Raw genomic sequence first — 25,818 nt, 5'->3', positions numbered from 1 at the left:
CTCACAGATAAGCAAAGAATGACTGGAACCGCTTTTCCTACCCACAGAACCATGGTCAGAGGGAAAGTTATGTACTTCCATCTGGACAAAATAAGAGAAATCTTCAAGTTACCTCAACTACAAGATGATCCTGATTCCTTCAATAGGAGGATGGTGAGAGTAGATAAGGGGTTGGATCAAGTTCTAGAGGACATATGCCTCCCTGGAACTAAGTGGATAACCAATTCTAAGGGTGTCCCAAACCAACTCAAGAGGGGAGACCTCAAGCCAATTGCAAGAGGTTGGCTAGACTTTATTGGGCGTTCCATATTGCCCACTAGCAACCGTTCTGAGGTCACCATCAAGAGAGCAGTGATGATTCACTGTATTATGCTTGGAAAAGCAGTGGAGGTGCATCATGTGATTGCTTGTGAGATCTACACAATTGCAAATAAGAATTCCACTGAAGCCAAACTGGCCTACCCAAGCTTAATCTCCTTGCTCTGCAAAGAGGCTGGGGTAAAAATGGGAGTAGATGAGTTCATACCCATTGAACATCCATCACCAAGAAGTCAATGGAAGGACAAGTGCAAGACAACTCTATCAAGAGGAGGACGCGTGAGTTCCTCCCTGAATTCCCTGAAATTGGCTACTGGGCCAGCCTAGAAGCATCCATCAACAAGCTGCAAGAGACTATGGAGCAACTGAAGGAAGAACAGCAGAATCAGAACTGCATGATCTGCAAATTGCTGAAGGAACAAGAGAAGCAGGGGCGTGATATCAAGGAACTGAAGCGCCAAAAGCTCTCCTCTCAAGCTGGGGGAGCATCCACTTCTCAAAATCAAGGTTGTTGAGTCCTAACTCTGTGAAAACCTCTATCATTAGGAGCCTCTGTTTTTTTTTTCGTTTTTTATTATTATCCTTTTTCCTTTATTTTTAGTCTCATCTTACATCTATATTTGAGTCTTGTTCTTAATTAATAAAATTAATAAAGTTTATGCCTTAAAGCTATGAATGTCCTATGAATCCATCACCTCTCTTAAAAGAAAAATGCTTTAATCACAAAAGAACAAGAAGTACAGGATTCCGAAATTTATCTCTGAAACTAGTTGAATTAGTTTGATGTGGTGGCAATACTTTTTGTTTTCTGAATGAATGCTTGAACAGTGCATATGTCTTTTGAATTTGTTGTTTTAAGAATGTTAAAATTGTTGGCTCTTGAAAGAATGAGGAGAAAGAGAACTGTTATTGAGGATCTGAAAAATCATCAAATTGATTCTTGAAGCAAGAAAAGCAGTGAAAAAAAAAATATATTTCGAAAAAAAAAGAGAAAGAAAAAAAAAAAAAAAGAAAAAGAAAAGAAAAAAAAAAAGAAGGAAATAAAGTTGTGATCCAAGGCAACAAGAGTGTGCTTAAGAACCCTGGACACCTCTAATTGGGGACTTTAGCAAAGCTGAGTCACAATCTAAGAAGGTTCACCCAATTATGTGTCTGTGGCATGTATGTATCCGGTGGTAATACTGGAAGACAGAGTGCTTTGGGCCACAGCCAAGACTCATACATTAGCTATGTTCAAGAATCAATATACTTAACTAGGAGAATCAATAACACTATCTGAGTTCTGAGTTCTTATAGATGCCAATCATTCTGAACTTCAAAGGATAGAGTGAGATGCCAAAACTGTTCGGAGGCAAAAAGCAACTAGTTCCGCTCATCTAATTGGAGCTATGTTTCTTTGATATTTTGGAGTCTATAGTATATTCTCTTCTTTTTATCCTATTTTGATTCTCAGTTGCTTGGGGACAAGCAACAATTTAAGTTTGGTGTTGTGATGAGCGGATAATTTGTATGCTTTTTGGCATTGTTTTTAGTATGTTTTTAGTATCTTTTAGTTAGTTTTTAGTATATTTTTATTAGTTTTTAATTAAAATTCACTTTTCTGGACTTTACTATGAGTTTGTGTGTTTTTCTGTGATTTCAGGTATTTTCTGACTGAAATTGAGGGTCCTGAGCAAAAATCTGATCCAGAGACTGAAAAGGACTGCAGATGCTGTTGGATTCTGACCTCCCTGCACTCGAAGTGGATTTTCTGGAGCTACAGAAGCCCAATTGGCGCGCTCTCAACGGCATTGGAAAGTAGACATCCTGGGCTTTCCAGCAATATATAATAGTCCATACTTTGTCCAAGATTTGATGGCCCAAACCCGCGTAGCAATCCGGCCTCAGAAATTCCAGCGTTAAACGCCGGAACTGGATTAAAAGTTGGAGTTAAACGCCCAAACTGGCATGAGAACTGGCGTTTAACTCCAGAAAATGTCTCTACACATAAAAGCTTCAATGCTCAGCCCAAGCACACACCAAGTGGGCCCGGAAGTGGATTTTTCTGTCATTTACTCATTTCTGTAAACCTTAGGATACTAGTTTACTACTTATAGGACCTTTTGACATTGTAATCAGAACCTTATGACCTCATAACATTTTTGTACACGTTCTTTCCACAGTATGAGCCTCTAAACCCCATGGTTGGGGGTGAGGAGCTCTGCTGTGTCTTGATGGATTAATGCAATTACTACTGTTTCTTATTCAATCATGCTTGCTTCCATTCCAAGATAACACTTGTTCTTAATCCGGATGAATGTGATGATCCGTGACAATCATCATCATTCTCAACCATGAACATGTGCCTGACAACCACCTCTGTTCTATCTTAGATTGAGTAGTTATCTCTTGGATTCTTCTGAGTCTTCGTGGTATAGGCAGGACCTGATGGCAGCATTCAAGAGAATCCGGAAGGTCTAAACCTTGTCTGTGGTATTCTGAGTAGGATTCAATGATTGAATGACTGTGACGTGCTTCAAACCTGTAACCTACTGGGCGTTAGTGACAGACGCAAAAGAGTTATTCCGGTAGGGGAGGGAACCAAACCGGTGATTGGCGGCACTGTGACAGAGTGCTTTGCATTAGCTTTCACTGCGCGGATGGGAGGTAGCTGCTGACAACAGTGAGACCCTACACGAGCTTGCCATGGAAGGAGACATGCGTGTTTGATGAAGAGGACAGTAGGAAAGCAGAGATTCGGAAGATGGAGCATCTCCAAACCTCAACCCATTCTCCATTACTGCAGTACAAGTAACTATTACATGTTCTTTTGCTTCTTACAATCAATCCTGATAATTTCTGATATCCTGACTAAGATTTACAAGATAACCATAGCTTGCTTCAAGCCGACAATCTCCGTGGGATCGACCCTTGCTCACGCAAGGTATTACTTGGACGACCCAGTGCACTTGCTGGTTAGTTGTGCGGGATTGCAAAAGTGTTATTGCAATTTCGTGCACCAGGTATGCAAAAAGTTGTAAGGAGATTTCTAAATTTAAATAAGATATCCATTGATCAAGGAGTTGATAGCAAAGGTTGGTATCGATGTGGATACACGTAGAGTTTTCATACAATCGAAAAATAAAGTTTTTACTAAAGCGTCCAAAATTATTTAGATCTGATCTATATATTATTCGAATAAAGTTTAAGCACAAAATAGATCTTTATAATTACTTTCTTTCTTCTGCTGCATGTTATGAACACATGGTAACTCTTTAGTGGTATCAGAGCTTTGACTTTTGTATTTAAATTTTAGGTTTAATTACGTTGTTGGTTCCTATAGTTTCGCAAAATTTTCAATTAGGTCCCTATACTTTTTTTCTTTTTAATTGAGTCCTTGCACCAAATTTTTTTTTAATTGGGTCCTTACACTTTTTTTTCTTTTATTTAGGTCCCTATACCAATTCTTTATTTTTTAGTTGAGTCCCTATAAAATTAAACCAATTACTACTAAAAGGGACTTAATTAAAAAAGAAAAATTATTGCAGGGACCCAATTAAAAAGAAAAAAAGTATAGGGACCTAATTGAAAATTTTACGAAACTATAGGAACCAACAAAATAATTAAACCTAAATTTTATTCTTATTTTTTAAAAGTTTATGAAATTCAATTTTTTTTAAGCATGGGATGCAGTTATTTCTTGAGATGATTTTCTAATAAACTAATAATTTATTTATTTTAATATTAATTATTTAATTATAATTAAATTATTATTTTTTATGGTTATGATTTTAATCAAATTTTATTTATTTTTTTTATCATGACTTTGGAATGTCACGTTGAAGGAATAAAAATATTTGTTGTTATATACAAGTGTATATATTGAGAATGCAAAATTTAATTCGATAGTTTTATAAGGCTAAATGTTAATCTATTAAAAATTAAAATTTGTTTTGATTGATGTGTTTTGAATATTATAATTTTAGAAATTAATTTTTTTTTAATATTTTTGATTATAAAGAGCGGTCTAACAACTAAGAATTTTATTTTTCGGCAGTAAAAGACATGCCAATTTAATTTATTTTTTCTTTAAATATCATTGTTGGAATGCAGTACCTACCAGTAATTAGTTAAACTTACGAATTTGATATCGTTATCGTCGATACATTTACCGGTAACCTGTGACAATAAATTTGATGGTATTTATCGACGGTATATCTGATGGTGTTCAACGTTTTTCTTGTAATGTTTAAAAAGAGATTAATTTTGATTTGTCTACTAAATTGGAAATGATTAAGCAACTTGATGATTTGGATTATTTGAAACATAAGTCTACGAAAAAGTAAAATTAATTTTGATGATTAAGCAACTGCGTTGGATTAAAACAAACATAAAATTTTAAGAAGGGATCAATTTTGATTTGTCTACTAAATTAAAAATGACTATGCAAGTTGATAAATATAAAATATTACTAAAAAATTTATTAGTTATAAAGCTTGACTAATTTAAAATTAATTATTTAGTCAAAAATTTCAATTTGAGGTTACCAACTTAATTAAACTAAAAGTTAAATTTCTTCGATATTATTATAAATAATTAAATTTTTTGGCCTCCTTAAAGAAAAGGTCTAGCTACCATTATCAGATATTGAATATAGAAAATATTTATTTGTATTATAAATATAATAATGCATAATTATATATTTTTGTAAAATCAATTTACACAGAGTTTATAAAAACGTTAATCCTTCAAATCAATATGGTGCGATTAAAATGGCAAAATAGGTTAACGTAAATAATTTTTTGACCGAATTTATTTTTCCGTAATATTTAAGTCAGGTATGTGAGAAAGCAAAATTAATTTTGATATTTAAGCAACTTAACTTAGATTGGAAAAAACATGAAGCTTGAAAAAAAAAATATCAATTTCATTATGATGAATTGAAATTAATTTTGATTTTTTTACTAGTTAAAAATGACGATGATGCAAGTTGATAAATATAGATATTACTAAAAAGTTTATTATTTTAAAGTTTGATTAATTTAAAGATTAAAAATTAATTATTTGATCAAAGATTTCAATTTGAGGTTATTAACTTACAATTTTTAAATATTCAAGTTGATGATACCACAAGTTGTCATATTTACAATGTAATTCATTATCTATAGATTAGTATAAATAGGTGAATTAATTAGCTGAGCTTGGTATAATGGAGTAACAATGTAGTGATTGTTAGAGAAAAAAATTCAAAATTGTAAAATTTTTCTTTTTGTATTATTCTGTTCCTATATTTGTCTTGGGTATTAAATCATATTGGTTAAAGAAAATTTATTTTGTATTTTTTATATCTACTATTTGTATTTGTGTTGGATTGAATATTTACACCATTGGTTTAGTATTTTGGGTATAATTAGAATTTATTTTGAGTTGAATATCACAACTTATTATTTTATTCCTTGTTAGAGATCTAATTAAAATAAAATAGTTATCCAATTTTATCATTTTGTTATATTACAATTTTTTAGAAAATATTTTAGTGTTCATTTTATATCAATTATGTTAATTTTGCGCTTCCGCTCGCACGATCCGATTTCTAACAAAGTCATGCTTCTAGTGATAATAAACAAATAAATAAACAAAACAATGATCCTTTAAAAAATTAACTTGTCATTGTTGAATATAAATTAGGTTCGACAAAGAAATTCTTTGCTTGGATCGTTTGACTCGTTTTTGAATGCATGAAAATGAATTATATATTTTGAAGAAATTCTTTCTCAATGTGCATGTATTGCCAAAATGACAAAACTTAGGCAACAATGCACCATCAAGAAGACAAGAAGTAATTGACAACCATATGGACTTCGCCATTTTTTATTTTTTATATATTCTCATGAATAAGAATAATCTATTTTCAATTTCTTGTCTCCTTTTTCATTTTTTTTTTCTCTTAAAAAAAAAGAAATTTATATTCCTATGCACAATCATTTAATTTAGTAATTAATTTAGAGACGACTTCCTATATATTACCTTCGTCTCTTAATAATAGTTTAATAATATATAATTGAAAAACATATATAAATAAATATTAAAAACAAAAATAATTATAAATTTTTGAGTTGGGAATAATTTTAAATTATATTAACATATATAATTAATGCGTAAAAGTAAAAAAATAAAACTTGTTTTAATTATTACATATAAAATTAATACAAATTAAACGAACATTAAAAAGTAGAGAAAAAATCTTAAAAGGAATCTGTCTTTCTCCTTCCACAGTAAGCTAGAAAGGTTGATGGCCCTCAACCGGTCTGACTTTAAAGAAAGTTGATTTGAAGCCATGAAAAGAGTCCTCAAAGAGGTCAAAGATCCTACGACCTTGTTGAGCCCTAAAGAACATATACCCTTTCTTTGTTTTCCCCTCCCGAGAAGGGTTCGTAAGGAGGAAGAGGTGGTAGAGGAAAATATTCACGGAGATCGGGATCTCCAGGTACTCGCAGACCATCTCAAAACAACGAATAGCGGCCCAACTATTCGGGTGCAGCTGCGACGGAGCAACGTTGCACCGGTTCAACAAATCTATTACGAAGGAAGAAAAAGGGAGACGAACTCTCAGGGAAGTAAACATGGGTCTGTAAACCCACAACCAATCAACCACGCGCGGAGATGCTAAGTTTTTTTGTCAAACACGTTCCCGGTCAGCAGGGATGTAATCCTGATAGAGCACTTCCTCAGGACCCCCTCCGCACAAGAGCCCAGCCTGCGAAGCTCTTGGAGGCTCTCGCGGGTAACCCTGGACGGGATATCCTTCACGTCAGAAGTAACCCAGGCGTAGTGGTCGACCAAATCAGCTAACGACCGCTAAGCCATGTTCGGAACCACAGGACGCTTGTCCATACCTACAATGGGGGCACCACTTAGCCAGCACGGGAGGTCAGGAACCCTAAAAACAGTCAAAACAAGCTACAGTTCCCTAAACCACCCCCATGCACCCTTATACTAACCTAGAACTTAATCAAAAGCTAAAATAAAATATCCAGTGGCACCCCCTCTAAAAGAAGACGCAGCCAAAACAAACAAAACCCATGCATGCACAAAGGAAAACGCACAAGGGAATGCCAAAGGAAAACGAAAAGCAGGGAAAGCTGTAAAAACAACATACCAGGAAAATGCAGGAAGAATCCACAGAAAATCAAAAGAGGAATCCGAAGATTGAAGCAGCAAATTGAAGCAGTAGCAAGAAGAATGAAGCAACAACAAAAACAGGGAGAAGAATGGAAGCAACAGTGATAAGAGAAAACAGAAGGAGAAGAAAAGGAGAGTAAAGAAGAAGTTATAAAATAAAAAGGGCAGGCCCAAAGACATAAACCATCAAAAAGGAGTGTCAAAAGACAGAGGCACAATCGTCATTTCACGCAACTTTCAAATCATGAAATGATGGGCATTTAATGCTCATCGCGGAAGCCAAGGAGACAGCCCCAAGGGAGAAACGAGCTAGCTACGCGTGAAGAACACGGACGTTATCAACGAGCTCCCGAAAAAGAAGACACGTCCCGATGTGGCGAGTAAATCAAACGCGCCTAACCCTGAGCTCCAAACCTCAAGGCTGGCACATTGAGGGCACTGTTACGGACTGCCACAGTCCAGCCCGCTTACCCGACGAGTCGGACCACTGATGATTGGATTTTTGACGGTTTAGAATTTCTCAAATAAAATCTCGTTGTAAAGTATAGTTTCTAAACCAAACAATAATCCTTTCATACAAAAAGTTGTTTGTCACTAGTACAAACCCCTAAAATTTATAAACCGAAGTATTGGACCTCGGGTCGTTCTCCCTAGGAATTGTAATGAAGTGTCTTGTTATTGGTTGTGAGTTATAATTGGGGTTTTTTAAGATTTTGGACAAGAAATATAAATGGCAAAGAAAATAGACTAACAACTAATAAAGCTCTTGGTAAGATATGAGAACTAGAAATCCTATCCTAGTTATCCTTCTCAATTGTGATGAGAATTGTATATTGCTCCCACTTAGTTAACCTCTAACCATGGAGGAAAATCAAGTGGATGAATCAATTTGATTCCTCAAGTCCTAACCAACTCCTAAAGGAAAGACTAGCTTTAGAGGCATTCAAATCAATTAGCAACTTCTAATTATCAATCAACAAAGGAATTAGATAACTCAAGAGTCACTAATTACTCAACCAAAGCCAAGAGGAACAAAACCTACACTAAAATCCAACCAAGCATTTCATCAAACACTTGGAAGGCATAAAAGGAAAACATAGTAAATCAACAACAAGAATGAAATCTAACAACAATTATTGAAAGAAACTAACAACATCAATCAAAAGAAACACAATTATTATGAATTACCTTGAATTGAATTGAGAAAAAGTAGAAGGAACAATACTAGATCTACAACAAAATATAAGAACAACATAAAAGAGATTACACCAAAAGAGTAGGAGAAGAATGAATGTAACTACAAGGAATTGAGAAGATAGAAGTAGAAGAAGATGAATCTAAATCTAGATCTAAGAACTAAACATAATCCTAATCCTAATTCTAGAGAGAAGTGAGAGCTTCTCTCTCTAGAAACTAGTTCTAACTACTTCTAAAACTAAACTATGACTAATGGTAACTAACATGTGTTTCCCTCTTCACTCCTTGGGTTAAATAGCATCAGAAATGAGTTGGATTGGGCCCACAAGGCTTCTAAAATTGCTGGCCACGTGTTGCATTAAGTGGGTCATGTGCCACCATCGGCGCGTCCGCGTACCATGCACGTGCGCACCCCTATGCGCAATGCAACTATGGCAAATCTTATATCGTTTCGAAGCCCCGGATGTTAGCTTTCTAACCCAACTGGAATCGCATCATTTGGACCTCTGTAGCTCAAGTTATGGTCGTTTAAGTGCGAAGAGGTCGGCTTGACAGCTTTCCGGTTCTTTCATTTCTTCATGATTTCTCCAACTTTTCATGCTTCTTTCTTCACTCCCTTGATCCAATCTTTGCCTCCTAAACCTTAAATCACTTAACAAACATATCAAGGCATCTAATGGAATCAAGGAGAATTAAATTTAGCTATTTTAAGACCTAAAAAGCATGTTTTCACTCTTAAGCACAATTAAAGGAGAAGTTATAAAACCATGCTATTTCAATGGATAAATGTGGGTAAAAGGTTATAAAATCCCCAAAAATCAATACAAGATAAACCGTCAAAACGGGGTTTGTCAACCTCCCCACACTTAAACCAAGCATGTCCTCATGCTTAAGCCAAGAGAGAAGCAAAGGGTATCAACATTTATTCAATGTAAATAAGCTATATGCAACCTAAACTATATGCAACTAAAATGCAAAATGGTTTTACCTACTTGGTTAAAAATAAATCATTCCTCCAAGTCATACTTGCACAAGTAGGGCCAAGATCATATAACGATTCATGAGTCCTACCAATTCGAATATCAAAATGAAGTTCAAGTAGACTTGCAAGAAGAATGCTCATGAAAGCCGGGAATCAAGGAATTGAGCATCGAACCCTCACCGGAAGTGTTTGCACTCTAGTCGCTCGGTGTTTGGGGTTGATTCACTCAATTCTCCCCTAATCATGCTTTCCGAGATTTGTTTTTCATCTAACAATCAACAATTATTCAATGCACGCATACATGTATCATGAGGTCTTTTCTTTAGGTTGTAATGGGGCTAGGGTCAAGGTAGGATCATATATGGCTAGTGGACTTAGGATTTGAATCTCTGATTAACTTTAAACTTTCCCACCTAATCTATATAATGACCTATACAATATATGGCTAGTGGACTTAGGATTTGAATCTCTGATTAACTTTAAACTTTCCCACCTAACCTATATAATGACCTATACAATTAAGTACTAATCTAACTACCCATTCCTCACTTTTTCGCATACTCATGCATTCTCTTTTCATTTCACAATACTTATGCATTGATTCTTATTGAGCTTCACTTTGGGGCATTTTGTCCCCTTTATTGCTTTTCTTTTTTTTCTTTCTTTTTCTATATACATTTTTTTCTTTTCTTTTCTTTTCTTTTCTTTTCTTTCAAACTATACACAAGAACATCAATGCATAAGGTCTATACATTTAATCAATACATGAGTATGTACCAATTCCCCAATATAAAAATACAAAACACAAACACCCTTTTATCCCAACCAATATCCCAAAGTTCCCACACTTGAGTGATACTCACACACACTAGCCTAAGCCAATCAAAGATCCAAATTAAGGACATTTATTGTTTTTTTTTTTCGCTTTAAGGCTTGTAATGTGCTAAATTAAAGAACAAGTGGGTTAAGCGTAGGCTCAAATTTGGCTAACAAAGGAAGATAAAAGGTAAGGCCATTTGGGTAAGTGAGCTAACGAAATGATGGCCTCAATCATATAAATGCATGAATACACAAAATAATGGACATAAAGAATCAAACAAATCAAAGATTATAATCATAGAAAGAGAATAATGCACACAAGAAGGAAAAATAAGTGGTTATAAGATGTAACCACACCATTAGGCTCGAATCTCGCAAGCTTGTGTTCTTAGCTCAAAAACCATGTTCCAAAATATATTCTTTCAAGCAAGTTCCACAAATTTTCTTTTTCAAATTGGTAGGGTGCCCTAAAACAGTTTCTTGGAAAAGAAATTATCACCATAACCAAGTGGTCCTAATAAGAAAGAGAAGTGGTAAAATATGTACAAATTCTAACTAACATGCAACCTATCATGCAATGCAATAACTAATCTAACAAAGAAAACTAAGAATTGGTGTTGGACAAGGAAATTGTTACCCATGGAGATCGGTCGAACGACCTCCCCACACTTGAAGATTGCACCGTCCTCGGTGCATGCAAAGAAGAGCAGGGTGGATGGGTTGCTATAATTGATGAGCTCCTTCAAAAGGTTGTGCGGATGACTTGTTTGTTGCCCCATTTAAAAGCTTTTCCTTTCCCCCTTCTTGGTGGCTAACCTAAGAGGAAAGAAAAAAAAAGAAAGTTAAGCCTATAACAAAGATATCAAAGCAAATAGAATATAGGCGGGGGCTAATGCCAAATAAAGGTATGGTTCTCACACTACATGGTAGCTACAACATGTAGAGGAGGAAACAATAAGAGAAAATGGCATATCAATGATACTTGATGCAAGAGTAAAGTTAAAGCATGAAAAATATATTGAGCATCAAGATCAAATAAGAACTGACACAAACAAGATTAGTGATAAGCATGAGGGCATTTGGTCCCATTCTAACTCAATGATGATGAAGCACAAAAACAAAGGACAATGAGTTAGGAAGGACTAAGGCACTACCTTGTGTGTGGAACAAAACATTTCAATTAATGTTAAACAGGTCACAAAGCACCAAGATAAAGCAAGAGAGTCTCAATAATTGAGTATAAGACTTCAACACCATTATTGAAATGACTTAAAAAAAAACAAAAACATGCTACAAAAACTAAATGAAAATGGGAAGAGTAGAAGTATGTGAATGTGATAAGCAAAAGAAAATGGAAGGGGGGAAAAAAACTCTTTTTTTTTTTACCGACGCGTGCGCGTCATGCACGTTTACGCGTCAATGGGCATATTGGTTGAAGGACGCGTACGCGCCAGGTGCGCGCACGCGTGCATCGAGTTAGGCCGGAGGCATAATGTCGGCCCAAGTCTGGCACAACTCTCGGGTAAAAGTACCAGGAGTACAGATTGTGCAATCGACGCGCGCACGCACAGTGTGCGTGCGCGTGCATTGCGAATTTAAGATCATGTGCGCGTACGCGCCAAGTGCGCGCACGCGTGCATAGACTTGTGCCTTAGGCCCAATGTTCGCATAGTGCAGGCCTAACTCTCGGGTTTTTTTGGCCGGAGGTGAAATTTTGCATCCACGCGTACGCGTACAGTGCGCGTCCGCGTGGATGGTCGAAAAATGCTTAGGTGCGCGTACGCGTTAGGTGCGCGCACGCGTGGATGGTGTTCTGTTTTTCAAAATTTTTTGCTATGTTTTTGCACCAATCCAAGCATTCCAAACCTCCAAGCTACTATCAAAACACCCTAAAACCTTATTTAACATGTTAAAATACTAATTAAACTCAACCAACTAATCTAAACATGAAATTAAACTAGTTCTACCAATATGTACAAAAGAGAAAATGAAAGGATTTTACCATGGTGGGGTGTCTCCCACCTAGCACTTTTGTTTATTGTCCTTAAGTTGGACTTATGGGGAGCTCCTCATCAAGGTGGCTTGTGCTTGTACTCATCTTGGAACTCCCACCAATGCTTGGTTCTCCATTGTGCCCCAAGATTTCCTATGGGTTGAGCCAAGTGTTGATGGAGTTCTTCACAAGCTTGGGGCTCCCAAAGTTGATCCTTTTTTTGTGATCCGGGGTCCCACACTTTATTTTCACACCCGTCTTGAGGTTGATCATCATTATTAGTCCAACCGGGTGGTGAGTAGGGGGAATTCTCTATATAGTGGCCAACAATCCTCCTAGACCCATCTATTTGAGCACTACTCCAACCTTTATATCTCATGTTTGATGCATCAACCATAATGAGCATTGATTTGCAACGCCCACCACAAAATCTTTTCCACTTACGCTTCATCCCGCAAACTTCCCTAAGTTGGCCATCCGTTTCAAGCAAACCATATTCAAGTGGGATAATAAAGCTAATAGAAATGAATTTCACCCACTCAAATGAAGGTATAGATGGCAACCTAGGCAAAGATGCTTCCAAAGATCTTGATAAAGCATAGCCAACCCTCGTTCTTCTATTTCTAGGGACTTCCACCTCTTCACAAGATCTCTTGATCTCAATCCTTTGTTCAACAATTTTATCTAAACCTTTTCTTTTACTCAAATCATAATAGGGAGGATGAGAAAAATTTACCTCCTTAACGCTTTCAAATCCAACCGGAGAAGGTTCTTCATGCTCAAAGGATTCTTTACCACTAAGACTTGATGCTTGATCTTCATCACCAAGGGAACTCAATTCTTTCTCTATCCCATCCAAGTCTTCATATGGAATATGTCTTGGAAGGTGTGCACTTTCCTCCCTAGCATCAATTTCAATCATCTTGTAGGGGTTTTCTTCAACTTTATGTTCCCATAGAGGCTCCGCATCTCCTAAGTCTTCTACCACTTCTTCCTTGTCTTCAACAATTAAAGCTTCCTCCAATTGTTCCAATACAAAGCAACTTCCTTCATTCCCCACCGGAGTTTCTAATCTCTCTTTCATGCTATGTTCTTCATTTGATTCTCCACATGTAGCCATGGGAGTTCCTTGAGTGTTCAAGCATTGGGAGGCTAATTGATTTGTTACCGCATCCAAGGCGGCTATAAAATTTTGCACATCCCTTTTCATCTCTTCTTGCCCTTGAACAAGAACACCAAGGGTTTCATCCATTAGAGATTGGGGTTGGTGGAAGGATTCATCATTTTGGGGGAAGGGTTCATAGTAGGAAGGTGGTTCTTCTTGGTAGAGTTGTGGTGGTTCAATGTTTTCCACTATTTTCACTTGTTGCACAACACACTCCATGGTTGCTTGAAATTGATCCAATGCTTCCTTGAGACGATCCCTTGACTCTTGTTCCTCTTGGATAATATGATTAGGATCATGTGGCTCTTGGATCAATGGATATGAGTATTCTTCCATGGGAGGTTGTGGTGGAAAGTAGTATTCATCTTGTGGTTGAAAATTTTCATTTATTGGAGGTGGTTCATCTTGATAATAATATGGAGGAGGTGGCTCTTGAAAATATTGATGTTGGAATGGTGGTGGCTCTATATGTGGTTCATATGGCTCATATGGTTGTTGGTAGGATGGATATGGATTAGGGTCATATGAAGGTAGTTGGTAAGAAGGGGCTTGTGAGTATGGTTGAGAATTATGTTGAGGATATGGTTCATAGGCATATGGTGGTAGTTCTTGAAAGTGACAAGGTGATTCACCATAGCCATTGGATTGATATGCATCATAGAATGGTTCTTCTTCATAGTGCATTGGTAGAGGTTGTTGCCATGAAGATTGATCATATGCATATGGTTCCTCCCACCTTTGATTGTCCCATTCTTGATGCACATCTTCATTATAGTCCTCATTTCCTACAACATGTTGATAACCAAACTCATAGCCAAGGTGAGAATTCATGATAGCAAGAGGAAAATGAAAACAAAATCAAATAAGAAGCAAGAAAATTAAATCCTAAAACTAGTAAGAGCTAACAAAAGCAAACATATTCACACTATTCACATATATACAATAACCAATAACATAACACCATTGCAATTCCCCGGCAACGGCGCCATTTTGATGATTGGATTTTTGACGGTTTAGAATTTCTCAAATAAAATCTCGTTGTAAAGTATAGTTTCTAAACCAAACAATAATCCTTTCATACAAAAAGTTGTTTGTCACTAGTACAAACCCCTAAAATTTATAAACCGAAGTATTGGACCTCGGGTCGTTCTCCCTAGGAATTGTAATGAAGTGTCTTGTTATTGGTTGTGAGTTATAATTGGGGTTTTTTAAGATTTTGGACAAGAAATATAAATGGCAAAGAAAATAGACTAACAACTAATAAAGCTCTTGGTAAGATATGAGAACTAGAAATCCTATCCTAGTTATCCTTCTCAATTGTGATGAGAATTGTATATTGCTCCCACTTAGTTAACCTCTAACCATGGAGGAAAATCAAGTAGATGAATCAATTTGATTCCTCAAGTCCTAACCAACTCCTAAAGGAAAGACTAGCTTTAGAGGCATTCAAATCAATTAGCAACTTCTAATTATCAATCAACAAAGAAATTAGATAACTCAAGAGTCACTAATTACTCAACCAAAGTCAAGAGGAACAAAACCTACACTAAAATCCAACCAAGCATTTCATCAAACACTTGGAAGGCATAAAAGGAAAACATAGTAAATCAACAACAAGAATGAAATCTAACAACAATTATTGAAAGAAACTAACAACATCAATCAAAAGAAACACAATTATTATGAATTACCTTGAATTGAATTGAGAGAAAGTAGAAGGAACAATACTAGATCTACAACAAAATATAAGAACAACATAAAAGAGATTACACCAAAAGAGTAGGAGAAGAATGAATGTAACTACAAGGAATTGAGAAGATAGAAGTAGAAGAAGATGAATCTAAATCTAGATCTAAGAACTAAACCTAATCCTAATCCTAATTCTAGAGAGAAGTGAGAGCTTCTCTCTCTAGAAACTAGTTCTAACTACTTCTAAAACTAAACTATGACTAATGGTAACTAACATGTGTTTCCCTCTTCACTTCTTGGGTTAAATAGCATCAGAAATGAGTTGGATTGGGCCCACAAGGCTTCTAAAATTGCTGGCCACGTGTTGCATTAAGTGGGTCATGTGCCACCATCGGCGCGTCCGCGTACCGTGCACGTGCGCACCCCTATGCCCAATGCAACTATGGCAAATCTTATATTGTTTCGAAGCCCCGGATGTTAGCTTTCTAACCCAACTGGAACCGCATCATTTGGACCTCTGTAGCTCAAGTTATGGTCGTTTAAGTGCGAAGAGGTCGGCTTGACAGCTTTCCAGTTCTTTCATTTCTTCATGAGTTCTCCAACTTTTCATGCTTCTTTCTTCACTCCCTTGATCCAATCTTTGCCTCCTAAACCTTAAATCACTTAACAAACATATCAAGGCATCTAATGGAATCAAGGAGAATTAGATTTAGCTATTTTAAGACCTAAAAAGCATGTTTTCACTCTTAAGCACAATTAAAGGAGAAGTTATAAAACCTTGCTATTTCAATGGATAAATGTGGGTAAAAGGTTATAAAATCCCCAAAAATCAATACAAGATAAACCGTCAAAACGGGGTTTGTCAACCACTGCCTCCGACCCAAGCTTCGAACCAGCCTCAAGAGGCAACTTGACGGGTCGGTCCACCACACCCGACCCGAAGCACGCGCGACTTGCCACATAGTGGCTCAAGTCACCACGCCTAGCAACCAGTCGGGTCGGTACCCTTGACCTCCACGTGGACTAGGACAGCTCATAGAAGCTTCCTGGCCAATGGGCTAGGTCACCTATGGGCCCACCCAGCACATTATATAAGGGGAGAGGCCAACTCTCCCCCCAAGGTATGTGACATCTTACCTAATTCGGCTATCACCTCGTACTAACACTGACTTGATCGTCGGAGTGTCCTTGCAGGTGGCCACCCCTCCCCCCCGTCCACGCTGTCTCCGATGTCACCATCTTCCAGCTCACACCTCTATTCCCGCTCCAAGTCCGTTCAAGGCCTCACCCGCTCATTCTCTTCGCACCACCCGACCCGTCGAGCACCCAAGGTCCTTTAGGTAACGAACAACTGGTAACCTTTTAATTCTTGTGGATTTTATGAGTTCAAATGGTTGTGGATTTTGATGCGATGCATGTGATGTAGGATTTTGTGTTTGTTCAACAGTGTGTGCTAAATGTGCAGGTTCATTAATGGTGTGATCAACAAATTCAGAATGGGAATTTGATGGTGTTTGAAAATTTTGATAATTTTGATGATGTGTAAGTGGTACATGAGTTTGAGGTGTGTGTGGTTGATGCAAACCAAGAGTAAACGAGTCAGTGTAGTGAGAATCATAAGTGAATGGCTTAAAGTTATAGTTTTGCTGTGAAATTTCAGTGTGATTATGCAGATCAGAATCATGTGCACAATATGAAAATGATTTTCATAGAAAATGACATCTTTAGATGTGAAAATTCTTTTGATTTTCACATCAATGAGTGTAAATCATTTTGTTTCTTCTTTAAAATCGAGAAAAGTACGTTTTTGTGCTCTTGGGTCCAATTTAGTTTTTTCATTTGTAAGAGTTGATGCATAGGCGAGACACCCAAAAACTTTTAAATTAGATAAATCAAGGATGTGGTTGAAAAGAAATTCAAAAGGTGATTTGTCATTGAGAAATTGGCTTGGAAATATGTTGATGATATGCACAGCATGTTTTATAGCAAAGTTCCAAAAGCATTTTGGCATAGATAAGTGGAATAACAATGCCCTGGCCAATGTGTTGGTGTTTTCTCTCCACTATGCCATTCTACTGTGAGGTTTCAACACATGAAGTGTGATGCGTTAATACCTTAGAATGCATAGAATGATTGCATAGTGATCTCAGGACCATTATCAGTCTTTAGACACTTGACAGTGTGATTGAATTGAGTTTAAACAATTTTTATAAAGGTTTTAACTAAGTCTGAAGTTTCTGACTTTACTTTCAAACAAAAATCCAGGTGTATCTACTCTTGTCATCAATAATGGTTAGAAAATATTTATGAGCATTGATGGAAGGGACTTAAATTGGTCCCAAATATCAAGAAGTAGCAAATCAAAACAAGCATTAGATTCAGAATTGCTATAAGAGAAAGGTAAGTGTTTTTGCTTTGCTAAATGACATGAGTTATATGGGGTTTATTTGCTCATTATAATCAATGAAGAGATGAGTTGTGTGCATTATTTGTAATCTATTTTGTATAATCTATTTGTAATCAAGAAAAAATATATGAATTAAAAATTTTGCATAATATAAAATCTAGGGGTGTAAGTTATTGAATCGGACCGAAATTTACCGCAAAACTGAACCGAAATTTACAACAACCAAATAAAAAACCAAAAAATTGGTTTTTTTATTTTTTCGAATTAAACTTATCGGTTCAGTTTGGTTGTTGGTTGGCTCAGTAAAAAATGAACCGAACCAAAATATTGGTTCAGAAATGCTTGTTTTTACAAGTTTGCCCTTTAACCTAATATGCAAACCTCCCAATCCCTAACTTTACTCAGCACAGCCACAACCCCACAACACAATGCATCAGTAAACTGACTTCCATCTTTCTCCTCTATGCCTGAGACTCTAAGAGAATAAGAGCTTGAGAGAGACAGAGAGCCAGAGAGCTGAGAGTGTCGTCGTCTAGTCGCCGTGAAGGACATCGTCGATCTCCATCACAAGCGTCGCAAAGAACTGAGAGCGCCACCATCTACCCGCTGTTTTACGCCATCGTCTCACCGTCATCGATCTCTGTCTGAGCCATTCTTCCCCGTCGCTGAGCAGCAGTCCCCGTCGCCGAGCAGCAGTCTCCGTCGCCGAGCAGTTCCTCTTCGTTGGCGAGTAAACCCTTGGTCTGAGCCTTCTCCTGCAATTCACAATGTCGTCTTCTGATGTTAGTAACTTAGTTTTTTTCACAATTTGTTGCAAGTTATTACTTATTAGATGTTCTTGTTGTTGGGGTGATTGAAAATTTGTTGCTATTGTTTGTATGACCGATATGATCCACACAATCACAACCATACGAAACTATATGTGTTTTAGATTTAAAGTTTTCAACTACCATTCTTATTTGTCCCTATTTTCATTAAAAGCTCTAAGAATGAGAAAAGGAATCAACGAAATAACAACAACGAATTGAAGAAGCTAACTACCAATATATATCACCGTTGACTTGACTTGACTTCACTTGCCTCTTTGTATATATATATATTTCTTATAACAATTTTAGTTATAAATTAAACTGATTTAGTTTATTAAATTTTTACTTCTTTATATTATATCAATTAAGATTTCAATTCCGAATATTAACTCATATAACCAAAATAAAAAAAATTTGGCACTTACAGAGATTTTTTTCCTACTTTAGCCATTGCCCGGCCACTTGAATCCTAATTGCATTTTCTCTTTGATTAATCTTTAAGACTGGTTTTGTCATCCTGATCTTTAGTTTTTTCACAATTTATTGCAAGTTATTAGATATTCTTGCTGCTGGATAAATTTAGTATGTTGTTGGATTAATTTGTTGTTGTTTCATAAACTTATAATATGCTCCACAATTTGTTGTTGTTAAGTGCTGGAAATAATATTTTTGAACAAGTTTGAATGCTGATTTTGTTGCTGAAAACTATTTTTGGTGCTGTTGACGAGTTTGAATGCTGATTTTTCAATAAATTATTGTATTTTTTGTTCATTGTTATGTTTATATATATGCAACCAACAAGCAATGAACAGCCAAATAAACCGACGCCTGAAGTTGGAGGTGAAAATGTTGAATCTGATGTGGATTCAGATTAAGCATAGTGGCTGTTTTGGTTTTTATTAAGTTTTAAAGTGGTTGTTTCGGTCTTTAGTATGCTTTAAAGTGTGTTTGTTTTTGTTGTTTGTAAGACATTTTTAATTATCTTTGTTTTTATGTTTAATTGTTGGGACAAGTTGAAATTGTATTGAATTTGAATGTAATATTATCTTATTATTTTAGTTTATTGAGAAATTTAAACTTCATTTTATAGTGATTGAAATTATTATGTTTAGGTTTTAAAAAACCGAAAAAACTGATCGAACAAACCGTAATTAATTCAGTTCGGTTTGGTTTGTTCAAAAAATAATAAACCGAACAGTTGCTATTACTTCACAACTGAACAGGTCAATTCAGTTGATTTTCGGTTCAAAACCAAACCAAACCAAATTTATCACACCCTAATAAAATCACATCTTACAAGATTAATTGAAAAAAAAAAATGGTATTGATTTTCATATCAAAAGCACCAGAGACCATGGCAAAAACAATGAAACATAAATGACAAAATCAACACTTAAACCAATAAAGCAAATATTGGAAGCTCTTAATTAAGACTAAATTCAAAACAAGTCTAAATGATTAAGGGAAAATGTATGTGAGCAGAAAGGTTGAGACTCCACAAAAAAGCGTATAAATAAAAGTGTTGAAGATGGTTGCAGCGGCGTTAGATTTAGCCGGTGACGGTGCTCCTTCGGGAGAGTGATGATCATGCCCCGTGTCCGTGTGACCTTCAACCATTGCAACCAAAACAATCACAAAAACTATGCACAATTTGAACTTCAATTGCGAAAAAGCCATCTTGTTAATCACTTTGTTTGCAGTAATAATAGTGCCCTTAATTCGTTGCTTCAAGGAATAACTATGAATTCTTCTGCTTCTTTGTGTGGGAATAATATAGCTTAATGAAGCATTACTTGTCATATTTATAATTATATATAGCATCTTTGCCAGCTCATAAGGAAGATCACAGAGAGTACAAATTTTAACAACTAATTAATTCTTCGATAATTCTTAATTAGCTGCATATTTATGCGTGTACGAACATTATTTGCTTCTTTTAATTTTTTATTTAACTAAATGAAAGTTTACTACTCGAAATATGTTTTTGGCATTAAGAAAATGTTTTGTCAACGATCATGGTTTGACATACATCTGATGATAAATATAAATACAGTAGTCTAATTTATTTTTTAATTAATAAATAAATCTTCTTATATTAAATGTACTTTTAATTATTGACTAATTTATTTATGGTTTTTTATGATTTGAAAACATTATATTGAAAGTACTTATATAAATTTTTATTTATTTATTCAAAAAAAATTAAACATATTTTTAAAATGATGTCAACTAAAGTTATATATGGTTGATGTTTAGGGTTAACGAACTAATTGGTTTTGGTTAAGGTTAACGACATACTGTACTACAAACAATTAATCGAAGTACGAAAGTACAAGTACAATTGGAGGAAGCAAGACCCATTCTAATTACTTAACATATCTAGAAATAATAATCATAAAAAAATTATTCAAAATTAAGAAAAAAGGCAATTAGAGAAGTAGAGTTAGCCGCTAGTTTGAATCAATTTTTTTTAACTTGAGCCTCTGCTAGGTTTTTTTTTTCATGGTTCTGTGATTTGGTTCAAGGGTTTTATTTTATGCTCTATTTCCAATGGTGGAACAATAGCATTTTTTTCATACGGACCAGGTTTAAGGATGACCTAATGATTTGTAGAGTTTTTACAAGGTTTTGAAAACCAGACCGGTCATTGAACCGTTATAGTTACTAGTTTATTGGTTTATTGGTCTAACCGGTCTAATTGGTGGTTCAACCGAAAAAATCGTTTTAGAATAGAATAATAAATAAATTATAAATAAACATCCAAAAATATAATTATAGTCTAATATAAATCTTAAAATATCTTCAAAATTTAAAACACTACATAAAATATCATCAACCAAATACATATGATCTTATCAAAATCCAAACTCAAAAGTTAAATAGTAAAAAAAGCATATCTAAATATTAAATCCCAACATCATGGTTTATCAATCATCAAAATCCACAAGAACTTGTTACAAATCTGCTTTGGTGGATGATCTTCACCTTCATTCCCACCCTCTTGAGCAGAAGAATCAAGAGATGCAGCATAAAAACTACTACTACTACCGCCACTTTGATATAAATCAGTATCAATTTCACCTAATAAAATACACGTTATCATTATATTATAAACTAACAACATTCTAATAAATCATTAGAAAATAAATATACTATACTCACGTAATAAGTCATCCACATTACTAGGAAGATCAGACTCTTTCTCTACAACCTCTTCAGTCACCTAAAAGTCAACTAAACTGATGCTTTCATAATCAATTGGATCATATTGTGTCTTTTGCTTTCTTTTTTCTTTTTTCTTCCTAAAAAGTTAAATACAATTTATGAAGATTTAATAATTTACAAATTTGTTATGATAAAGATTACATATGAAACAATATGATATTTCATGAAACATATATTACTTGGATTTAAGACGCAAATTATAGGTAACATAAACAGTATCATTCAGTCTATCATGCTCCAATCTATTTCTTTTTGTATGAATTTGGTCAAAAGACTCCAATTTCTCTCACACCCAGAAGAAGCAGATGCTTGGCTAAGAATGCAAATAGCTATCTTTTGTAAACATGGAGCAGAGCCTCCGAATAACCTCTATCATTCATCTACCAATTATAAAACCATAACATATTAGAAGTTATCAATTAAGAACATAGGAGCATAAAACAAGTTACTATTAATTAAACAAATATTCAGCCATATTCTTACCAGGCTTAAGTTCAGATGCAGCTCGAATAGCTTCTGGTCTATCAAAACTTTCCTTCCGATCTCTATATAAATGTATTTCTTTCATTGCTTGAACTGAATCCAAATTGTTACACTTGCAATACAAGGTAACAACATCAAGCAAACCTCGCATAACATCAGGTGCTTCTTTATAATTTTCGTTAAAAAAGAATGAAGGATTTAGGAAGTAAGCTGCCGTATGAAGATCTTTCTTCAAATGCTTGTCCCATCTTGAGTTGATAATATCTGTGTATGGCTGATATGCAGTCTTGAATTGCCTAAATATCTCTTTAATTGCATCTTCTGCCCTTAGCATTCCTTCACAAACATATCCCAAAGATGGTTTGACATAACAGAGTAAGTTTCCAGCAATAGCAACCAATCCATACATACAAATTTTCACAGCAATCTGAACCATACATACAAAGAAGACCAAAGAACGAAGATCGAAGCCCGAAGAAGAAGAATTGAATAACTAAACTTCAAGCCAAGACCAAAGAAGAATTGAAGAAATATGGAATAAAAATTGAAGAAGAAGTTTAGAGAAGATGAAGACGAGGAGCCACTCACCTGGGTTCCGGACACGAGAAAGAGGAATAAGCGGTGGTGCTGAGGATCTGGGGATGGCAGCGGCACTGACGACCTGAGAACAGTGGCGACGATGGAGAGCTAGGGTTCGGGGTTCCTTTGCTTCAAAGGGCTAGGGTTCGGCAACGATGGAGTGAGGTGACTGAATGGGGGAAGAGGGGGGAGGGGGTTGGTTCACGACACGAGTGGATCGGGTTTTCTTTTTTTTTAAACAAATTGAAAAATGGCGTCGTTTTAGGGGAACCGACCGGTTACCGGTCCGGCCCAACCAGCTGGTTCTCGGCTGGTTCAACGGTTTTCCACCGATTTTCTCTCGAGCAATAATAAGAGGAAGACCAGACCGCTTACATCACCGGTTTTCGGTTGAACTGGTTTGACCGGCCGATCCGGTCCAATTTTCAGAACCATGGTTTTTTATGTAGTATTTGTTAATGTTTAGCGTGAATTCTCACTAATGTGATATTTATGTGTCATTGTTTCTGTTTGTTTTTTGTGCTAATAAAAAAATATTGTGCAATTATAAAGATGGATGTATTGATGGGTATTATATTCTATTACGGACTCGGTTCTCGGGTCTCACGCTGGAACGACTTTCAACTTGGATTACCCGAGGTCGGCCTCTTTTTGACGGCCCAAACCAGCCCTACAATCTTTAAGTAACATTCGAATTTAAATATCTCATTTATCTTAGCCAGATAAGATAAGATGAGATAACTACCACCAACTATATAAAAAGGAGCTAGAGGCCCCTTTAGGTACGTCATTCACTCTACACACTTTATACCTCTTAGATCCATTTTGACCTGAGCATCAGAGTGTCTTTGCAGGTACCACCCCCCATTGCTCCAGTCCGATAATCCGGTGACCATCTCGACTCGCAAGTCCCCAATCCACCTCACAACCTATACCAAAGACTTCTAGTATATTGGCTGGCGCCGTCTATGGGGACGATAACCGTGGCGGCATGATGGAAAACCTCAAGGAGCAATCCTCAAGCCACTACCACAACTCAAACCTGCGAAGCCCAATGCCCGAACTCTGGGATAGCACTCCTCCCACCCCCACAGGAGGATAACTAGTGTCATGCACTGCCAGCCAACTCCTAACTGGCAACAGAAGGAGAACGATTGTCAGCCTGACAAGACCCGAGCACCCGATGGCTTGGGAGAAAACGCACTCTAGATAATCCAAGAACTATGGCTCAGAGTGCAACATCTTGAAGGCCGAGTGACGTCCAAAGAGCGATATCACCCAGGACATGCAAGTCAAGCAACCTCTAGGACCTGATCACTCTGCGAAACTAGGAACAACAGGTCACCTGAGTGACGACACAACAAATGACACGACCGTAGCATTTCCAGAGACCCAGAATGCCGACGTGATGAGGACAACTTGAGGCACCATTGGGTGCCCAAACGAGCACGAAGTGAGCACGTGATAATGGGAGTCACCCCATTCACAGAGAAAATCCTGAAAGCCAAACTCCCAAAGGGCTTCGACAAACCCACTGATATGAAATACGATGGGACCAAAGATCCCCAGGAACACCAAACGGCCTTCAAGGCCAAGTTGAACCTGAAAGGGGCCACCGATGCGGTCCAATGCAGGGTCTTCCCGGTAACCTTAGCCGGCCTGCTATCAAATGGTTTAACGCTCTCCCCAACGACTTTACGACAGTTTTTATGACATCTCCAGGAAGTTTATGGCCCAGTTCACCACCAGGATCACCAAAGTAAAGCATCTCAGAAGCCTTCTCAAAATCACCCAAAGGCAAGACAAATCCACAAGGAAATATCTCGACAGGTTCAACGATAAGTGCTAACGGTCGATGGACTTATGGACTCGGTCGCCAGTCTTTGTCTGAGCAACGGCCTCATGAACGAAGACTTCTGGAAACACCTCACCACCAAGTCAGTCTGGACCATGCACGAGATTCTGAACATCACAAAAAAATATATAAATGACGAAGAGGTAAGCCAAGTCGTGGCAGCCAATAAATGGTAGCACGATAGCACGACACCTCGTAGTAACCCACCACCGAAAGATACCTCGAAAGAACACTTCAAATCCATTGTCCCCAACCAACCACCCAGGGTAGGGAAATTCAAAAACTACACACCCCTACCTACCCATATCAGAGAAGTCTATCATCAAATAGCGAAATGAGGCATCCTCTCGAAAGCCCATTAACTCAAGGAACAAAATGGCGGTAACAAGAGTCTATACTGTGATTACCACCGTAGATACGGACATAAAACTCACGATTACTTTGACTTGAAAGACTCTCTCAAGCAAGCCATCCGGGACGGAAAACTCCCCGAGTTTGCCAGAATTATCAGAGAACCTAAGAGAGTTGAAAGAGAGAGATCACCAGAACATGAAGGATGCAACCCAAGGGTGATACGACATGCATCCCAAGAAAGCCCGGAAACGAACCCACCATAATCATAACCGTCATCATCGAAAATGATACATTGAAAAAGTCAAAATCACCAGTGACAAAAGATCTTAAAGTTCTGACCGTAATAAACCAAGCACCAATCTCCTCGATTCCAGCGATGAAGAAATTCTCCCCCAATGACTGCCAACACAGCACCTCAGCGGAAGACGCTCCATTCATTATCTCAGCAAAGGTCGAAATCGAACTTGTGAAAAGAATACTGGTCGACACCGGAGCTGATTCCAACATTCTCTTCCGAGAAGCTTTTGACAAGCTGGGTCTCCAATCGAAAATCTGCAAACCCACAACAGACTCAGAGACAACTTCCTCAAATTGGACGGTTCCATAGTGTTACCTTTAACAATTGAAATTGGAAGTCAGAGGAAGACCATCCTATCCGAGTTTGTGGTCCTCAAGGACTCCATTGCCTACAACATCATCCTCGGAAGAAAGACAATCAATGACATCTCTGCTGTCATCTTTACCAAGTTTCTAATCATGAAGTTCCAAGCCGACAATGGCAC

The sequence above is a fragment of the Arachis stenosperma genome, chromosome 5 (genome assembly GCF_014773155.1).
Source record: "Arachis stenosperma cultivar V10309 chromosome 5, arast.V10309.gnm1.PFL2, whole genome shotgun sequence".
In the NCBI taxonomy this organism is placed as follows: domain Eukaryota; kingdom Viridiplantae; phylum Streptophyta; class Magnoliopsida; order Fabales; family Fabaceae; genus Arachis; species Arachis stenosperma.
The sequence above is the reverse complement of the archived record's forward strand: the minus strand, read 5'-3'. Positions refer to the sequence as shown.